Source organism: Triticum aestivum, chromosome 5B, assembly GCF_018294505.1.
Source record: "Triticum aestivum cultivar Chinese Spring chromosome 5B, IWGSC CS RefSeq v2.1, whole genome shotgun sequence".
In the NCBI taxonomy this organism is placed as follows: domain Eukaryota; kingdom Viridiplantae; phylum Streptophyta; class Magnoliopsida; order Poales; family Poaceae; genus Triticum; species Triticum aestivum.
The window spans coordinates 215,080,624-215,100,129 of NC_057807.1; positions in this window are offsets into that span (position 1 = coordinate 215,080,624).

Here is a 19,506-nt window from a genome sequence, read left to right on the forward strand (position 1 = left end):
GAGAAGAGGGGGAAGAAATAATGAATACAGAGCAAACAAAGCATCACAAAATATAACAAGGCAATACGCGGTGTTCGGTGTGCCCTAACGCGGTAGTAGGTGATACCGGTGAAGGGGGGAAAACATCCGGGAAGGTATTCCCGGTGTTTCGTGTTTTCGGGCAGAGGAGCCGGAGGGGGAAAGTTGCGGGTTCGATAGGTTAGAGGGGTGTGGCGGACGAACGGACTGCGTATCCAGAATCGTCCCGCCGTTCTGAGCAACTTTCATGTTGAAATTATTTTAATCCGAGTTACGGTTTATTTTCTATGATTTATCAAAGTTTTAGGCATTTTCGAAATTTATTTAATTATTTAAATTGAACATTATCCAGAACAGTGAAGGTGATGTCAGCATGACATCACCATGACGTCAGCAGGTCAAACCCAGCTGACCAAGGTCAAACCTGGCCCGTGGGTCCAGCGGGGCCCACCTGTCATCCTCTGTTTAGTTAGTTAGGGTTTAGCTAATCCAGTTACTGTTTAATTAAACTAACTAATTAATTAGGTTAATTAAATAGAATTAATTAACTTAATTAATTCACTAATTAATTAATTTAATTAATTATTAAATTAATTAATTCATTTTATTTTATTTTCATTTTCATTTTCTTTTAAAACGTTTTGTGGGCTGGGCCCCCCTGGTCAGTGGCCCGAAGGGGCCTTAGCGGGCGTGTGGGCGTCGGGTCACCTGGACGCAGCCGTAACGGGTGCAGCCCAGCGCCACGGGGCGCCGGCGGCCACGGCACCGGCAGGCGGCCGGAACGGCGCGGAGACGGAGGGGCCGTGCGACGACGGGGTTTGCCACGGGGAGCAAGGGCGACGGCTGGGCGCTGCACGGGCGGGTGCCGCGCGGAGCAGCAGCAGTGCAGCAGCAGGGGCCGGGGCGCGCGCGAGGCCACGGTGAGCGCGGGCCGCCGGAGTGGAGCGGAGCGGGGCGCGCGGGGCATGGTGGCACGGTCGACACGGGAGGGAGAGAGGAGAGGGAGGGGCTTGCTTACGGCGGGGAGTAGGGCACGGGGCAGTGGGGGGTCGAGGAGGAGTCGGGGATGACCGGGCGACAGGGAGGAGGCGCGTGGAGCTCCGGCCGGCGGCGGATCGGTCCGGCGTCGGCGTCGAAGGAGCGCGTCGGGGAGGACGACGGAGAGGGGGGCGGCGCCGGCGGGAGGAGGACGAGGTCGGTCCGGCGACGGGGCGGCTACGGGCGGCATGGGGCGTAGGGGGGCGATGGGGTTCGTTCCCCCGATCCGATCTGGATCGGGGAGGAGGGGGGAGAGCGAGTGGGGGGGGGGTGGAGTGGCGGACCGGCTAGGGTTCCGATCGGGGTGGGGGTTAAGGGGAGGCCGGCTAGGCCAGGTGGGCCGGCCTGGCCGATGAGCTGGGCCGTCTGGCCCAGTTGGCCAGGGGGCCTTTTTTTTTCTTTTAGTTTTGTTTTGTCTTTTGCTTTTGTATTTTTTTTCTTTTATTTCTTTTCCTATTCTGTTTTATTTAATTTAGAACATTTAGGTATTTTATAAAAATGGGTTTGTTGCACCATAATTAACTTTGTAATATTTGACAACCACTGAACATTTTAGTTTTAATTTTTGAAAACTTCTATTGTTACCATTAATTTGAATTTGAATTTCGAACGGTTCCGAATTATTGCGAGGATAGCAACAGTAACCGAGGTGTCATGGCATGATTAGCGTGGGATTACTGTAGCATGATTATCCGGGCGTTACAGGGGTGGACCGGCACTTCTACCAAGCCGTCGAAGAACTCCTGCACGACGTCATTGCACAGCGGCATCATTGCACGGATGCGGTCGAGCGAGGAGTTGTTGCACAGCAGAACGACACTCCTCGGCAACCTGAACGCTCCGGGATGTTCAGGATCGTGCTTGAACAGTTCCAGGAGCACCGCGTCCAGTTCCAGGACAGTGAAGTTGAAGTTGAGGCCCGGGCGCAGCCTCATGATATCCGCCGCATTCTGGAACTCCCAGGCGGGTCTCCTCCTCTCCTGCAGGGGGGCGATGTGGCGGTGGAGAAAATCTGCGCCAACGGTGCCTACAGTGAGCCCGGCAAGCCTAAGGCGTAAGATCCGGGTGACGGCAATCTTCAGCCTATTGTCTTCCGGGGCCACACTGCTCCAATCGTTGCCGCGCACTACTGGGGCTTGGCGTTGGGCGGTAAATGGCTGCGGGTTCTCCTCGACAATCCAGCACCAGTCTGCTCTCCATTCATCCCACTTGCTGTGGAGCTCTCCCTCTAGATAAGCTTCCTTCTTGCCAGTTCTCGAGATCCAGGCGATTCCGCCGGATAAAGGCTCCCCTCTCTCAACTCGGGGCATAAAGAAGTGGCGAAAGAGAGATACGTTTGGATAGACTCCGACAAAGTTTTCGCAGAGATGTGCAAAAACTGCCATGGTCAGAACGGCTTTGGGGGTGAAGTCAAGGAGGCGGAACCCGTAGGTGTTCATAATGTTGCAGAAAAATTCAGAGAAAGGCGGGCAGAGCCCGCAATAGAAGAACAACGCGAAGAAGGGATATCCATTCGGAGCCAGTTCCGAAGCGGCAGCTGGGAGTACCTTCGTGCGCGGATGCGCTCGCGTCTCCATCGACCAGAAAAGGTAGTAATACTCCCTCAGCTCCTTCGCGGCGAGCTGGGGGGGGAGATTGCCCGCTCCTTTCACAGCGCCGCGAGCCGCTGCGCCTCGGCCGACTTCACAACCTTCCCCTTGTCGGCTTTCGGAGCCATGGCGGAGGTGGTGGGGGAGATCGACGGTGTTGGAGGTGCTGGTGGCGATGGGGGGTGGAGCGCTGCTCTCTTTCAGCTTTGGGAAGAAGGGGGGAGCGGCGGAGGTTTTCTGAGATTGGAGTAGAAACCGGCGAGATGGGCGAACTACCCCTGTTTCCCCTGCTTATAAAGAGGGAGGGGGCGGACGTTCCGTCTTTCCGAATAAAGAAACCACCCACGATCTCTCCCACGACGCTGCATTCGACGCGTGCCGTTCGGGGAGGGCGCGGTGGATACGGAGTAAGATACGGCGTAACCCAGGCCGCGCGTGCCCGTGCCCTGTTTTGGGCCTGGCCCAACAACGCTCGGCACCGTGTGTGGCCCAGGCCTGGGGGCTCCTGTCGGTGTACTAGAGTAGGGGTACCCTAGTATCCCTAACTTGTGCACGGGCAGTCGCAGCACCCCGCGGCAAGGCTTGCCGGGTGGCCGCCAAGGTCCTCCGTGGTTCCTTTGGAGCCATTCAAGAAGGAAGTATTCAAGCCAAGGAGACAAGGCCCCGGCAAGAGGAGCTTGCCGGGAAGGCCAACCAAGGCATCTCAAGGAACTTGCCGCGACGCGCCACGCGTCCCGGCAAGGCCCGGTGAGCGACAAGCTTCCGGACGCGACAAGACAACGACCGCGGCAAGGCGCTTGCCGCGGGAAGCTACCACTCTGTACCCGCGCTCCAGCACATCCACCAACGTGTCGCCCTGGGGCCTTTCTAGGCGCGCGTGGCAAGAGGCTGTGCAGCCAACGGTGCACGGTGGCAAGCGGCGCTGACAAGATGGCCATCGTGGCAAGCGGTGGCGTCCCTGATGGTCCCTTTCTGCACTATTTGGGCGACGCAGACGGGCATTTAATGCCTTTGTCCCCTGCCGTCAGGGTTAGGTATGATACACTGTACAGGTAGTTGTACCTACCGCAATTCCTTTTCCATTTTTACCCTTGTCTATGTTGCCACCTGTCGGAGACCCCTTGAGCATATAAAAGGAGGCCCATGCGCAACGTAGAAGGGGTTCGAAGGCAGAAAACACTCACGCTCGGTCTCGTTAGCAGCTAGGGTGTACTGTAGCACTCAACGCTCCCGAGCAAGAACTCAATACACTCAGACATGCAGCAGTAGGAGTATTATCTCTCCGGAGAGCTCCGAAGCTGGGTAAACTGCTCGTGTGCTTCGCCTCGATCCGCTCTTCATGCGATCTCCGCCCCCCGCCAAACCGAAAGGGGCTCGGTCCGCCGGTCCCATAGGTGTTCGTGGATCAGCTTCCCCGACACTTGAGGAAAACTCACTTTGAAGGCAAGGCTAACAGTGAACTTTCCCAAACATATCCAGTGGAAAATATATCGGATGAAGACTGGTGGGGCCTTGTTAAACACTGTTCTGATTTGAAGTATCAGGTACATTATATATATGTGATCAGATCACATGTTGAAGTCCTATTTACACATGTGCCACACAAATCTATCTTCTTTTAGGTGAACTGTTCAAAGAACAAGGCCAACCGTACGAAAGTGAAATTCCAACAGATGACAGGATCTCGTAGCTATATTGCACACTGCGAGGCTCTTGTAATTAGCTGTTGTTTCACTCTGTACCATATTATCAGGTATATATTGACTTGTTCGAAATGCAGAGGAAAGCCCGCAAGGACCAAAAAGTACCTAAACCAAATGTTGTGGAAATCTTCAAGGACTGTCACACCAGCAAGAAGAAGGGCATGACTACACCAGTCAAAGCCGCTGTTGTAAGTCCTTAATCCTCATGCCTTTTAACTACTACTTACTCTGACTTGTGCCTTGAACTGCATGGTTTGCAGCCAATGTCTATTACTCTTTTCAATTTTATACATAATTGTCTTAGCGTATCATTGCACCTTACACGGTTTAAAAGAGAGGAGTGATGTTCCTTTGATATTTACCCGTAATCTAGTTATGTGCTGGACTTGCCCACACAACGTTACAATTGCATGTTTGTCTGTTGTCAGTTGTTTTGTGATATGAATGATGTCATACTATGCTTACCGTATTATAAACTTCGTCTCTTTATCCTTAGCCCTCAATACATTGTGAAGAAATAGACAATACATTAGCGATGGTGCATGGTCATATGTTTGGAACCTAGTTTTATTATGTACTTTGCAATAAAATACAACTAATATTTTACATGGGTTCACCAGAATAAGTTCTGTATATAGACCAAAGCTATCTTGTTTGGTTTTGCTGCCTCCTTAATATCTTCTGTTCTGGTACTACTAATGTAAAAACTCAACTTTCAGCGAGCTATGGAAGAAATGGTGGAACCGCCACCTTCTGAAGGTGGCGAGGCAACTATAACCGCAATGTCAGCTCTTGCTGCAGTGGGTCAGTACCTGTCCACTAACAGTGCCAAAAGCACGTTCCTGCGTAATACTGGGTTGGTTGTTAAGGCAATCTCGTCCAAACTGCCTCATGATCAAGATATGAAAGCTCAAAGCAATGTTGTATCTGTGCTCCAGACACAAGTCCATTCCCTAACAGAGACCCTTTGTGAAACAAGGAGAGACATTGTTTGATGTCGTCAAGATATGCATGGTTTTGAAACCAGACTATCAGACATTTGCTATGTTGTTCAGGAGCCTAGGGGAGATGAAGGCGAGGGTTATGGTGCTCCATCGGACAATACAACATGAAAACGTAACAGTCAGGTCAAATGAACTAAGCTTCTGAACTTCTGGTGGTGCATTTATCTGTTAGACTGTTAAGTTTTATGCCAACCTTCCTTCTGTTATATAGTTGTAATTTGTTTTGGTGCGATACAAAATTTATTCTTAACATGCAGCCACCGGCTGAAGAAAACAGCAAGCCATTTTTGTATAGTTTAGGGTGTTCCCTATATTTGCACTGGTGGCGATCTTTGATGCCGAGTGGATGTAATATGTGCAATCACCTTAATAGCCTAGCGTTAGTTTCGGCCTTATTTATTTCCTAGTCTTCTTTTTCCCTGGTTTGCTAGTGGCCGCAACAACCATGGGCCATATACGGGCCATAGGATCCATGGGTCTCCTATGAGCCATTGATAAATGGGCCTCCAACAGGGCCGTAGAATTGGTGGGCCTCGGGCTGTCGGATAAATGGGTCTACATGGGCCGTAAACGGGTGTAATTGGTATCGACCCAGCACGGTAATGGGCCGTTAATAGGCCGGAGGACAGCAAAAGCTTAATTCTGTCACAGGCATAACGGGTCGTTAATGGGCCAGAATATAGGACGGGTTGGAAACGGCGCAACGAGTTAACAAGCCAGAAACGGGCCGACTCTTGCCATGGGCCTAATTTGGCCCATTAGAGGAACAGGCCAGTAACGGGCCGGAAGTAATCCAGGGCCGGAAAGGAGCCCAAGAATGTATGGGCCGTCAATAGGCCGAAAGCTAACACAGGCTGGAAATGGCCCATGTGAATCACGAGCCATTAATGGGTACAAAGAAAATTACTGTTCATTATGGGCTAGAGTCACCGTGGGCCTATAAAGGGCCTAAAGATATGAAGGCCTCATATGGGCCAAAAGACGTCGTGGGCCATACATGGGCCGAAAGTGAAATGGGCTAGTGTTATATTCGATGACCCACATGACGTTGTTGGGCCGATTTCCTTTAGGGCCTAACAGGCCGTGAGTTACCGGGCCGTAAAATGGGCTATTTGCAAACAGATCGTTAACTGGCTTTTCATGGGCCAGCCCGTTAACTTTTGACCAAGTCAAACGGGTCGGCTTTGTAAGCTAAATGGGCCAGTGGTGGGCCGTGGCACGTGTCAACATATCATAGGCGCCTATCTGACCCACTGAAGAGGTGACACGTGTTTTGTCCGGCCAATAAGAATTTTACACTTGGAAATTTCCCATTGGTCGGGGCTATTAATGGGTTATCGGATCCAAAACCCGACCCGATAGCTTAACGGCGTTCCGTTACGGTGGATGCCACGTGTCGGTCACCCTTGACGAAAGCACTTCTGTGATGCGCGATTTATCGTCATGGAAGTGGACACATCCATGATGATAATTTTGGTAATGTCATGGAACACTTCTACGACAGCACAGGTATGACTATCTTGATTCTCTCATAAAATCGTCATGGATGTACATGCATGACAAAAAACGTGACCTACTGTGACAAACACATATCATCACGGAAGTGTATTTTTTCTGTAGTGGAAGTACAAGATGATCTACCTCGAGATCAGATGATTGTCTTCTAAACCCTAAGGCTTGTAATTGTGCCTCTACGGACTAGACCCCTACCTTATATACACACCAAGGGTACCTAGATTACATGTATGGTTGGTTGCTAGCTAGGAATAGGCATGCTGGCTAGTAGAGCTTTCCTTGAAGTACACGCCAAGTCTTCGGAGGCCGTCATCTCTTTCACGCCGAGAGCCACAATTTTAGTAGCCCTTCCTCCAGTGGTCGGTGAGTCATTAGCCCGGCCCATAGACGACAGGCCATACATGATTATACCCCCTAGTCCAGGACACCCTCGGTAGGCCCTAAATTGGCTTCAAAGCTGAGGACTGCAACTTCCTCCTCAAAACGGCTTCTTTTGTTGATGTCTTCCTCTTGGCAGGCGAGTTCCTCCGTTAGTTTGTACTCGGATACAAGGTCTTTAAGACATCCTCGGCATGCTTCACTGCGGCTCGAGTATCAAAATACTTTGGACCATGAAATAATCCCTCCAAAACAATCCTTAAGATTTATATCGGGAAATTATCGTTTGGACCCACCACACGTGGTCCTACCATTGTTTACAGCTTTTCTTGATTTTCATGAAACTAGGAAACAAGCGGATTAATGGCTGGATATCCAAACTTCCTCCACCACCCAGTTCATAGGTGTATTTAACCAGCTAGGGATACAACAACCGTTTGCCCCGGCATTTGCCCATCTTGCCCCAAAATGAAAATTTCCTCCCCAATCCTCGAGGGAACTAAGAATACATGCATTAAGGATGGAATTCACCTTAGTATGATTGAAGTAGAAGTTGGGTGTGTCTCTTAGCAATGGAATTCTTAATATGGTGATGCTCGTAGGATGCTCCGCATCATCCCCTCCCCCTTGGGAAAGATCCGTCCTCGAATCAAAAACCAAATCACCATGGGAAAGAGATGATGTTGTCGTGTAGAAGTGGAGGATTGAAGGAAATATGCCCTAGAGGCAATAATAAAGTTGTTATTTATATTTCCTTATATCATGATAAATGTTTATTATGCATGCTAGAATTGTATTAACCGGAAACTTAGTACATGTGTGAATACATAGACAAACAGAGTGTCCCTAGTATGCCTCTACTTGACTAGCTTGTTAATCAAAGATGGTTAAGTTTCCTAGCCATAGACATGTGTTTTCATTTGATGAACGGGATCACATCATTTGAGAATGATGTGATGGACAAGACCCATCCGTTAGCTTAGCACTATGATCGTTTAGTTTATTGCTATTGCTTTCTTCATGACTTATACATGTTCCCATGACTATGAGATTATGCAACTCCTGAATACCGGAGGAACACTTAGTGTGCTATCAAACATCACAACGTAAATGGGTGATTATAAAGATGCTCTACAGGTGTCTCTGATGGAGTTTGTGGAGTTAGCATAGATCGAGATTAGGATTTGTCACTCCGTGTTATGGAGAGGTATCTCTAGCCCCTCTCGGTAATGCACATCACTATAAGCCTTGCAAGCAATGTGAATAATGAGTTAGTTGCGGGATGATGCATTACGCAACGAGTAAAGAGACTTGCTAGTAATGAGATTGAACTAGGTATAATGATACCGACGATCAAATCTCGGGCAAGTAACATACCGATGACAAAGGGAACAACGTATGTTGTTGTGCGGTTTGACCGATAAAGATCTTCGTAAAATATGTAGGAACCAATATGAGCATCCAGGTTCCGCTATTGGTTATTGACCGGAGAGGTATCTCGGTCATGTCTAGATAGTTCTCGAACCCGTAGGGTCCGCACGCTTAACGTTCGATGACGATTGGTATTATGAGTTTACGTGATTTGATGTAGCAAAGGTTGTTCGTAGTCCCGGATGAGACCATGGACATGATGAGGAGTCTCGAAATGGTCGAGACATAAAGATTGATATATTGGACCATGTCATTCGGACACCGGAAGTGTTCGGGGTGGTTTCGAGTAAAACCGGAGTGCCGAAGGGGTTACCTGAACCCCCAGGGGGAACTAATGGGCCACCATGGGCCTTAGTGGAGAGAGAGGAGGGCAGACAGGGCAGGCCGCCCCCCTTGGAGTCTGAATTGGACAAGGGAAGGGGGGCGGCACCCCCCTTTCCTTCTCCCTCTCTCCCTCTCCTTCCTTCCCCCTCTCTCCCTCTTGGTGGATTCCTACTAGGACTTGGAGTCCTAGTAGGATTACCCACTTGGGGCGCGCCCTAGGGGCCGGCCGACCCTCCCCTCCTCCCTCCTTTATATACGGGGAGGGGGCGCCCCATGGACACAAGTTGATCTTTAGTCGTGTGCGGTGCCTCCCTCCACAGTTTTCCACCTCGGTCATATCATCGTAGTGCTTAGGCGAAGCCCTGCGCCGGTAACTTCATCATCACCGTCACCATGCCGTCGTGCTGACGGAACTCTCCCTCGGCCTTAGCTAGATCTAGAGTTCGAGGGACATCACCGAGCTGAACATGTGCAGATCACGGAGGTGTCGTGCGTTCCGTACTTGATGGGTTGGATCGCGAAGACGTTCGACTAAATAACCGCGTTACTTAACGCTTCCACTTTCGGTCTACGAGGGTACATGGACACACTCTCCCCGCTCGTTGCTATGCTTCTCCTAGATAGATCTTGCGTGATCATAGGCAAAAAATTTGAAATACTACGTTCCCCAACAGTGGCATCCGAGCCAGGTCTATGCGTAGATGTTATATGCACGAGTATAACACAAAGAGTTGTGGGCGATAATAGTCATACTGCTTACCAGCATGTCCTACTTTGATTCGACGGTATTGTTGGACGAAGCGGCCCAGACTGACATTACATGACCCCGTTCATGAGACTGGTTCTACCGACGTGCTTCACACACAGGTGGCTAGTGGGTGTCTGTTTCTCCATCTTTAGTTGAATCGAGTGTGGCCACGCCCGATCCTTGTTGAAGGTTAAAACAACACACTTGATGAAAACTCGTTGTGGTTTTGATGTGTAGGTAAGAACGGTTCTTGATAAGCCCATAGCAGCCACGTAAAACTTGCAACAACAAAGTAGAGGACGTCTAACTTGTTTTTGCAGGGCATGTCGTGGTGTGATATGGTCAAGACGTGATGATATATAAAATGTTGTGAGATGATCATGTTTTTAATAGAGTTATCGGCAACTAACAGGAGCCATGTGGTTGTCGCTTTATTGTATGCAATGCAATCTCCATGTAATTGTTTTTACTTTATCACTAAGCGGTAGCGATAGTCATAGAAACAATAGTTGGCGAGATGATGCTATGAAGGAGATCAAGGTGTCGCGCCAGTGACGACGGAGATCATGACGCTGCTTCGGTGATGGAGATCATGAGCACAAGATGATGATGGCCATATCATTTCACATATTTTGATTGCATGTGATGTTTATCCTTTATGCATCTTATTTTGCTTAATACGACCGTAGCATTATAAGATGATCTCTCACTAAATTTCAAGGTACAAGTGCTCTCCCTGAGTATGCACCGTTGCTACTGTTCATCGTGCCGAGACACCACGTGATGATCGGGTGTGATAAGCTCTACGTTCACATAGAACGGGTGCAAGCCAGTTTTGCACAAGAAGAATACTTGGGTTAAACTTGACGAGCCTAGCATATGCAGATATGGACTCGGAACGCTGAGACCGAAAGGTCGAGCATGAATCATATAGTAGATATGATCAACATAGTGATGTTCACCATTGAAAACTACTCCATCTCACGTGATGATTGGACATGGTTTAGTTGATTTGGATCACGTGATCACTTAGATGATTAGAAGGATGTCTATCTAAGTGCGAGTTCTTAAGTAATATGATTAATTGAACTTTAATTTATCATGAACTTAGTACCTGATAGTATTTTGCATGTCTATGTTGTTGTAGATCAATGGCCCGTGTTACTATTCCTTTGGGTTTTAATTCGTCCCTAGAGAAAGCTAAATTGAAAGATGATGGTAGCAACTACACAGACTGGGTCCGTAACTTGAGGATTATCCTCATTGCTGCGCAGAAGAATTACGTCCTGGAAGCACCGCTAGGTGCAAGACCCGTAGCAGGAGCAACATCAGACGTTGTGAACGTCTGGCAGAGCAAAGCTGATGACTACTCGATAGTTCAGTGTGCCATGCTTTACGACTTAGAACCGGGACTTCAACGATGTTTTGAATGTCATGGAGCATATGAGATGTTCCAGGAGTTGAAGTTAATATTTCAAGCAATTGCCTGAATTGAGAGATATGAAGTCTCCAATAAGTTCTACAGCTGCAAAATGGAGGAGAATAGTTCTGTCAGTGAACATATACTCAGAATGTCTGGGTACCACAACCACTTGACTCAACTGGGAGTTAATCTTCCTGATGATAGTGTCATTGACAGAGTTCTTCAATCACTGCCACCAAGCTACAAAAGCTTCGTGATGAACTATAATATGCAAGGGATGAACAAGACTATTCCCGAGCTCTTCGCGATGCTAAAGGCTGCGGAGGTAGAAATCAAGAAGGAGCATCAAGTGTTGATGGTCAACAAGACCACTAGTTTCAAAAAAAAGGGTAAAGGGAAGAAGGGGAACTTCAAGAAGAACGGCAAGCAACTTGCTGCTCAAGTAAAGAAGCCCAAGTCTGGACCTAAGCCTGAGACTGAGTGCTTTTACTGCAAAGGGACTGGTCACTGGAAGCGGAACTGCCCCAAGTATTTGGCGGATAAGAAGGATGGCAAAGTGAAAGGTATATTTGATATACATGTTATTGATGTGGACCTTACTAATGCTCGCAGTAGTGCCTGGGTATTATACTGGTTCTGTTGCTCATATTTGCAACTCGAAACAGGGAGTACGGATTAAGCGAAGATTGGCTAAGGACGAGGTGACGATGCGCGTGGGAAATGGTTCTAGAGTCGATGTGATCGCCGTGGGCACACTACCTCTACATCTACCTCCGAGATTAGTTTTAGACCCGAATAATTGTTATTTGGTGCCAGCTTAAGCATGAACATTACATCTGGATCTTGTTTGATGCGAGATGGTTATTCATTTAAATCGGAGAATAATTGTTGTTCTATTTATATGAGTAATATCTTTTATGGTCATGCACCCTTGATGAGTGGTCTATTTTTGCTGAATCTCGATAGTAGTGATACACATATTCATAGTATTGAAGCCAAAAGATATAAGTTTAATAATGATAGTGCAACTTATTTGTGGCACTACCGTTTGGGTCATATTGGTGTAAAGCGCATGAAGTAACTCCATGCTGATGGGCTTTTGGAATCACTTGATTATGAATCACTTGATGCTTGCGAACCATGCCTCATGGGCAAGATGACCAAGACTCCATTCTCCGGAACTATGGAGCGAGTAACAGACTTGTTGGAAATAATACATAACGATGTATGCGGTCCGATGAGTGTTGCGGCTCGTGGCGGGTATCGTTATTCTCTGACCTTCATAGATGATTTGAGCAGATATGGGTATATCTACTTGATGAAACATAAGTCTGAAACATTTGAGAAGTTCAAAGAATTTGAGAGTGAAGTGAAAAATCATCATAACAAGAAAATAAAGTTTCTATGATCTGATCGTGGAGGTGAATATTTGAGTTACGAGTTTGGTATTCATTTGAAACAATGTGGAATAGTTTCGCAACTCACGCCACCTGGAACACCATAGTGTAATGGTGTGGTCGGAAGTCGTAACCGGACTTTATTAGATATGGTGCAATCTATGATGTCTCTTACTGATTTACCGCTATCGTTTTGGGGTTATGCTTTAGAGACGGCTGCATTCACATTAAATAGGGCACCCTCTAAATCCATTAAGACGACACCTTATGAACTGTGGTTTTTGGCAAGAAACCCAAGTTGTCATTTCTTAAAATTTGGGGCTGTGATGCTTATGTGAAAAAGCTTCAACCTGATAAGCTCAAACCCAAATCGGAGATATGTGTCTTCATAGGATACCCAAAGGAGACTGTTGGGTACACCTTCTATCACAGTTCCGAAGGCAAAATATTCGTTGCTAAGAATGGATCCTTTCTAGAGAAGGAGTTTCTCTCAAAAGAAGTGAGTGGGGGGAAAGTAGAACTTGATGAGGTAATTGTACCTGCTCCCGAATTGGAAAGTAGTTCATCACAGAAATCAGTTCCAGTGATTCCTACACCAATTAGTGAGGAAGCTAATTAGTGATCATGAAACTTCAGATCAAGTTACTACTGAACCTCGTAGGTCAACCAGAGTAAGATCCGCACCAGAGTGGTACGGTAATCCTGTTCTGGAGGTCATGTTACTTGATCATGATGAACCTACGAACTATGAGGAAGCGATGATGAGCCCAGATTCCGCGAAATGGCTTGAGGCCATGAAATCTGAGATGGGATCCATGTATGAGAACAAAGTATGGACTTTGGTTGACTTGCCCGATGATCGGCATGCCATAGAGAATATATGGATCTTTAAGAAGAAGACTGACGCTGACGGTAATGTTACTGTCTTCAAAGCTCGACTTGTTGCGAAAGGTTTTCGACAAGTTCAAGGAGTTGACTACAATGAGACCTTCTCACCCGTAGCGATGCTTAAGTCCGTTCGAATCATGTTAGCAATTGCTGCATTTTATGATTATGAAATTTGGCAAATGGACGTCAAAACTACATTCCTGAATGTATTTCTGGAAGAAGAGTTGTATATGATGCAACCAGAAGGTTTTATCGATCCAAAGGATGCTAACAAAGTGTCCAAGCTCCATGATCCATTTATGGACTGGTGCAATCCTCTCGGAGTTGGAATAAACATTTTGATACTGTGATCAAAGCATATGGTTTTATACAGACTTTTGGAGAAGCCTGTATTTACAAGAAAGTGAGTGGGAGCTCTGTAGCATTTCTAGTATTATATGTGGATGACATAATGTTGATTGGAAATGATATAGAATTTCTGGATGTCATAAAGGGATACTTGAATAAATGTTTTTCTATGAAAGACCTCAGAGAAGCTGCTTACATATTGGGCATCAAGATCTATAGAGATAGATTAAGACGCTTAATTGGACTTTCACAAAGAACATACCTTGATAAGATTTTGAAGAAGTTCAAAATGGATCAGTCAAAGAAAGGGTTCTTGCCTGTATTACAAGGTGCGAAGTTGAGTGAGACTCAATGCCCGACCACTGCAGAAGATAGAGAGAAAATGAAAGTCATTTCCTATGCTTCGGCCATAGGTTCTATCATGTATGCAATGCTGTGTACCAGACCTGATGTGTGCCTTGCTATAAGTATAGTAGGGAGGTACCAAAGAAATCTAGGAGCGGATCACTAGACAGCGGTCCAGAACATCCTGAAATACCTAAAAAGGACAAAGGATATGTTTCTCGTTTATGGAGGTGACAAAGAGCTCGTCGTAAATGGTTACGTTGATGCAAGCTTTGACACTGATCCGGATGATTCTAAGTCACAAACCGGATACGTATTTATATTGAACGATGGAGCTGTTAGTTGGTGCAGTTCTAAGCAAAGCGTCGTGGCGGGATCTATGTGTGAAGCAGAGTACATAGCTGCTTCGGAAGCAGCAAATGAAGGAGTCTGGATGAAGGAGTTCATATCTGTTCTAGGTGTTATACCTAGTGCATCGGGTCCAATGAAAATCTTTTGTGACAATACTGGAGCAATTGCCTTGGCGAAGGAATCCAGATTTCACAAGAGAACCAAGCACATCAAGAGACGCTTCCATTCCTTCCATCATCAAGTGTTGGAGGGGGACATAGAGATTTGCAAGATACATACAGATCTGAATGTTGCAGACCCGTTGACTAAGCCTCTCTCACGAGGAAAACATGATCAGCACCAAGACTCCATGGGTGTTAGAATCATTACTATGTAATCTAGATTATTGACTCTACTGCAAGTGGGAGACTAGAGGAAATATGCCCTAGAGGCAATAATAAAGTTGTTATTTATATTTCCTTATATCATGATAAATGTTTATTATTCATGCTAGAATTGTATTAACCGGAAACTTAGTACATGTGTGAATACATAGACAAACAGAGTGTCCCTACTATGCCTCTACTTAACTAGATCGTTAATCAAAGATGGTTAAGTTTCCTAGCCATAGACGTGTGTTGTCATTTGATGAACGGGACCACATCATTAGAGAATGATGTGATGGACAAGACCCATCCGTTAGCTTAGCACTATGATCATTTGGTTTATTGCTATTGCTTTCTTCATGACTTACATGTTCCCATGACTATGAGATTATGCAACTCCCGAATACCGGAGGAACACGTAGTGTGCTATCAAATGTCACAACGTAACTGGGTGATTATAAAGATGCTCTATAGCTGTCTCAGATGGTGTTTGTTGAGTTGGCATAGATCGAGATTAGGATTTGTCACTCCATGTTGCGGAGAGGTATCTGTGGGCCCTCTCGGTAATGCACACCACTATAAGCCTTGCAAGCAATGTGACTAATGAGTTAGTTGTGGGATGATGCATTACGGAATGAGTAAAGAGACCTGGCAGTAACAAGATTGAACTAGGTATAATGATACCAATGATCAAATCTCGGGCAAGTAACATACCGATGACAAAGTGAACAACGTATGTTGTTGTGCGGTTTGACCGATAAAGATCTTCGTAGAATATGTAGGAACCAATATGAGCATCCAGGTTCTGATATTGGTTATTGACCAGAGAGGTGTGATGACCCACAAGCTTAGGGGATCTATCATAGTCCTTTCAATAAGTAAGAGTGTAGAACCCAACGAGGAGCAGAAGGAAATGATAAGCGGTTTCCAGTAAGGTATTCTCTGCAAGCACTGAAATTATCGATAAGAGATAGTTTTGTGATAAAGTAATTCGTAACGGGTAACTAGTAACAAGAGTAAACAAGATCCAGCAAAGTGACCCAATCCTTTTTGTAGCAAAGGACAAGCCTGGACAAACTCTTATATAAAGGAAAACGCACCCGAGGACACATGGGAATTATTGTCAAGCTAGTTTTCATCATGCTCATATGATTCACATTTTTACTTTGATAATTTGATATGTGGGTGGACCGGTGCTTGGGTACTGCCGTTCCTTGGACAAGTATCCCACTTATGATTAACCACTCTCACAAGCATCCGCAACTACGAAAGAAGAATTAAGGTAAACCTAACCATAGCATGAAACATATGGATCCAAATCAGCCCCTTACGAAGCAATTTATAGACTAGGATTTAAGCTTCTGTCACTCTAGCAACCCATCATCTACTTATTACTTCCCAATGCCTTCCCCTAGGCCCAAACAACAGTGAAGTGTCATGTAGTCGACGTTCACATAACAACACTAGAGGAATGACAACATATATCTTATCAAAATATCGAACGAATACCAAACTCACATGACTACTTATAACAAGACTTCTCCCATGTCCTCAGGAACAAACATAACTACTCACAAATCATATTCATGTTCATAATCAGAGGGGTATTAATATGCATAAAGGATCTGAACATATAATCTTCCACCGAATAAACCAACTAGCATCAACTATAAGGAGTAATCAACACTACTAGCAACCCATAGGTACCTATCTGAGGTTTTGAGACAAAGATCGGATACAAGAGATGAACTAGGGTTTGACAGGAGATGGTGTTGGTGAAGATGTTGATGGATATTGACCCCCTCCCGACGAGAGGATCGATGGTGATGACGATGGTGCCGATTTCCCCCTCCTGGAGGGATGTTTCCCCGGCAGAACAGCTCCGCCGGAGCCATAGATTGGTTCCACCAAGGTTCCGCCTCGAGACGGCGGCGCTTCGTCCCGAAAGCTTCCTTATTATTTTTTCTAGGGTAAAAGACACCTTATCCCAAAAGATGAGCATCGGGGAGCTTCCAGGTGGCCCACGAGGCAGGGGGCGCGCCAAGGGGGGTAGGGCGCTCCCCCCACCCTCGTGGCCAGGGTGTGCGCCCCCTTCGGTTGATTTTTTGCCAGTATTTTTTATTAATTCCAAAAAGTGCCTCTATGAAGTTTCAGAATTTTTGGAGTTGTGTAGAATAGGTCTCTAATATTTGCTCCCTTTCAGCCCAGAATTCCAGCTGCTGGCATTCTCCCTCTTCATGTAAACCTTGTAAAATAAGAGAGAAAAGGCATAAGTATTGTGACATAATGTGTAATAACACCCATAATGCAATAAATATCGATATAAATGCATGATGCAAAATGGACGTATCAACTCCCCCAAGCATAGACCTCACTTGTCCTCAAGCGGAAGCCGATATCGAAAAATATGTCAACATGTTTAGAGATAGAGGTGTCGATAAAACGAAATACGAACATGAGGGCATCATGTTCATTCTTAGAATAGCAAACTATATATATATATTGTCATATGATTTCTTATGCTCAAGTAACAATCTATTCACAATGTAAAGTATGAATCAGAAACTTCATTGAAAACTAGCAAACTATAATCTCAGTCATTGAAGCAATTGCAATTTATCATAACATTGGAAAGAGTCAATATAAGAGCTTTTCAGCAAATCCACATACTCAACTATCATTTAGTCTTTCACAATTGCTAACACTCACGCAATACTTATGGGTATGAAGTTTTAATCGGACATAGAGAAAGATAGGGGCTTATAGTTTTGCCTCCCAACTTTTTACCTCAAGGGTAACGTCAACAATAATGGTTTATGAAAACCCACATCCAATTACATCCTTTTATATATTGGATCTTTCCAACACACAGTGCTTGCCAAAGGATAAAGTGTAAAAAGGAAAGGTGAAGATCACCTTGACTCTTGTATAAGGTATAAGAAAAATAATAAAAGATAGGCCCTTCGCAAAGGGAAGCAGAGGTTGTCATGTGCTTTTATGGTTGGATGCACAAAATCTTAATGCAAAAAAGATCACTTTATATTGCCACTTGTGATAGGGACCTTTATTATGCAGTTCGTCGCTTTTATTTCTTCCATATCACAAGCTCGTATAAAGCTTATTTTCTCCACACTAATAGATCATACATATTTAAAGAGCAATTTTTATTGCTTACAACAATGACAACTTACTTGGAGGATCGTACTCAATCCATAGGTTGATATGGTGGACTCTCATGGCAAAACTGGGTTTAAGGATATTTGGAAGCACAAGTAGTACCTCTACTTGGTGCAAAGAATTTGGCTAGCACGAGGGAGAAAGGCAAGCTCAACATGTTGGATGATCCATGACAATATAATTTATTTCGGATATAAGAAAACATAACCCATTACGTTGTCTTCCTTGTCCAACATCAACTTTTTAGCATGTCATATTTTAGTGAGTGCTCACAATCATAAAAGAGGTCCAAGATAGTATATTTATATGTGAAAACCTCTCTTTCTTTATTACTTCCTATTAATCACAACGATGACCAAAACTATGTTTGTCAACTCACAACAACTTTTATTCATCATACTCTTTATATGTGAAGTCATTACTCTCCATAAGATTAATATGATCTCTTTATTTCTTTTTATTCTTTCTTTTTTCTTTTATTCCCTCAAGATCATAGCAAGATAACCAAGCCCTCGACTCAAGACTAATCTTTATTTAATATAGCTCACGGACTCGATTACATAGATAAGGATCAACACAAAAACTCAAAGCTAGATCATACTAAACTTTATTCTACTAGATCAAGATATAACCAAAAGGATCAAACTAAGAAAAACAGTAAAGATAGAAGTGTGATGGTGATACGATACTGGGGCACCTCCCCCAAGCTTGGCACTTCCCAAGGGGAGTGCCCATACCCATGTATTTATGTCTCATTCTTCGGAGGTGGTGATGATGGAGGTGGTGACAATTGTTCCTTCAACTTTTTCATATTGTAGTTGAGGAGAGCAATTTCCTCCTTTAAATCATCGACTTCCATCTCCAGCTTCAAGATCTTGTCACATAAGTCCCCTTTGCTTTTCTGCCGACAATGAGAAGGAATAGATAGATTCTTAGAACGGTTAGTTCTCTTAGGGAGACTTGATTTCTTGAATTTCACGTGCATATCCCAAGGTTGAGGTAGAGGCACATCCTCCTCCTCTGAGCTTGAATCATCGATCCTCATTAGGTGAGCATCCTCCTCGTCATTTGTAGTTCGACCATAAGGCGATAGGTCCCCATAGGTCTTTGGGTTAGCAACGAGATGCGAGACATAGCTCTCTCCATCAGAGTCTTGAGATGACATATATTAAGAACTGCGCAGAAACAACTCAAAACAAAAACAGAGGATTTTGTCGTGGTACGGTGCTCAAAACATTTGGGAGATTATATAATGATTTTTTACCGACCAAAAGAAGTATCATGCAAGAAAACGGAGTCCACGAAACAGGGGGCGCACCCAGGGGGTACGGCACGCTCTCCACCCTCGTGGATGCCTCGTGTCCCTTTCGGACTACTTCTTATTTTCCTATTCTTTTAAATACTCCAAAACAGAGAAAAATTGCTATTAGAACTGTTTTGGAGTCGGTTTACTTACCGTATCAC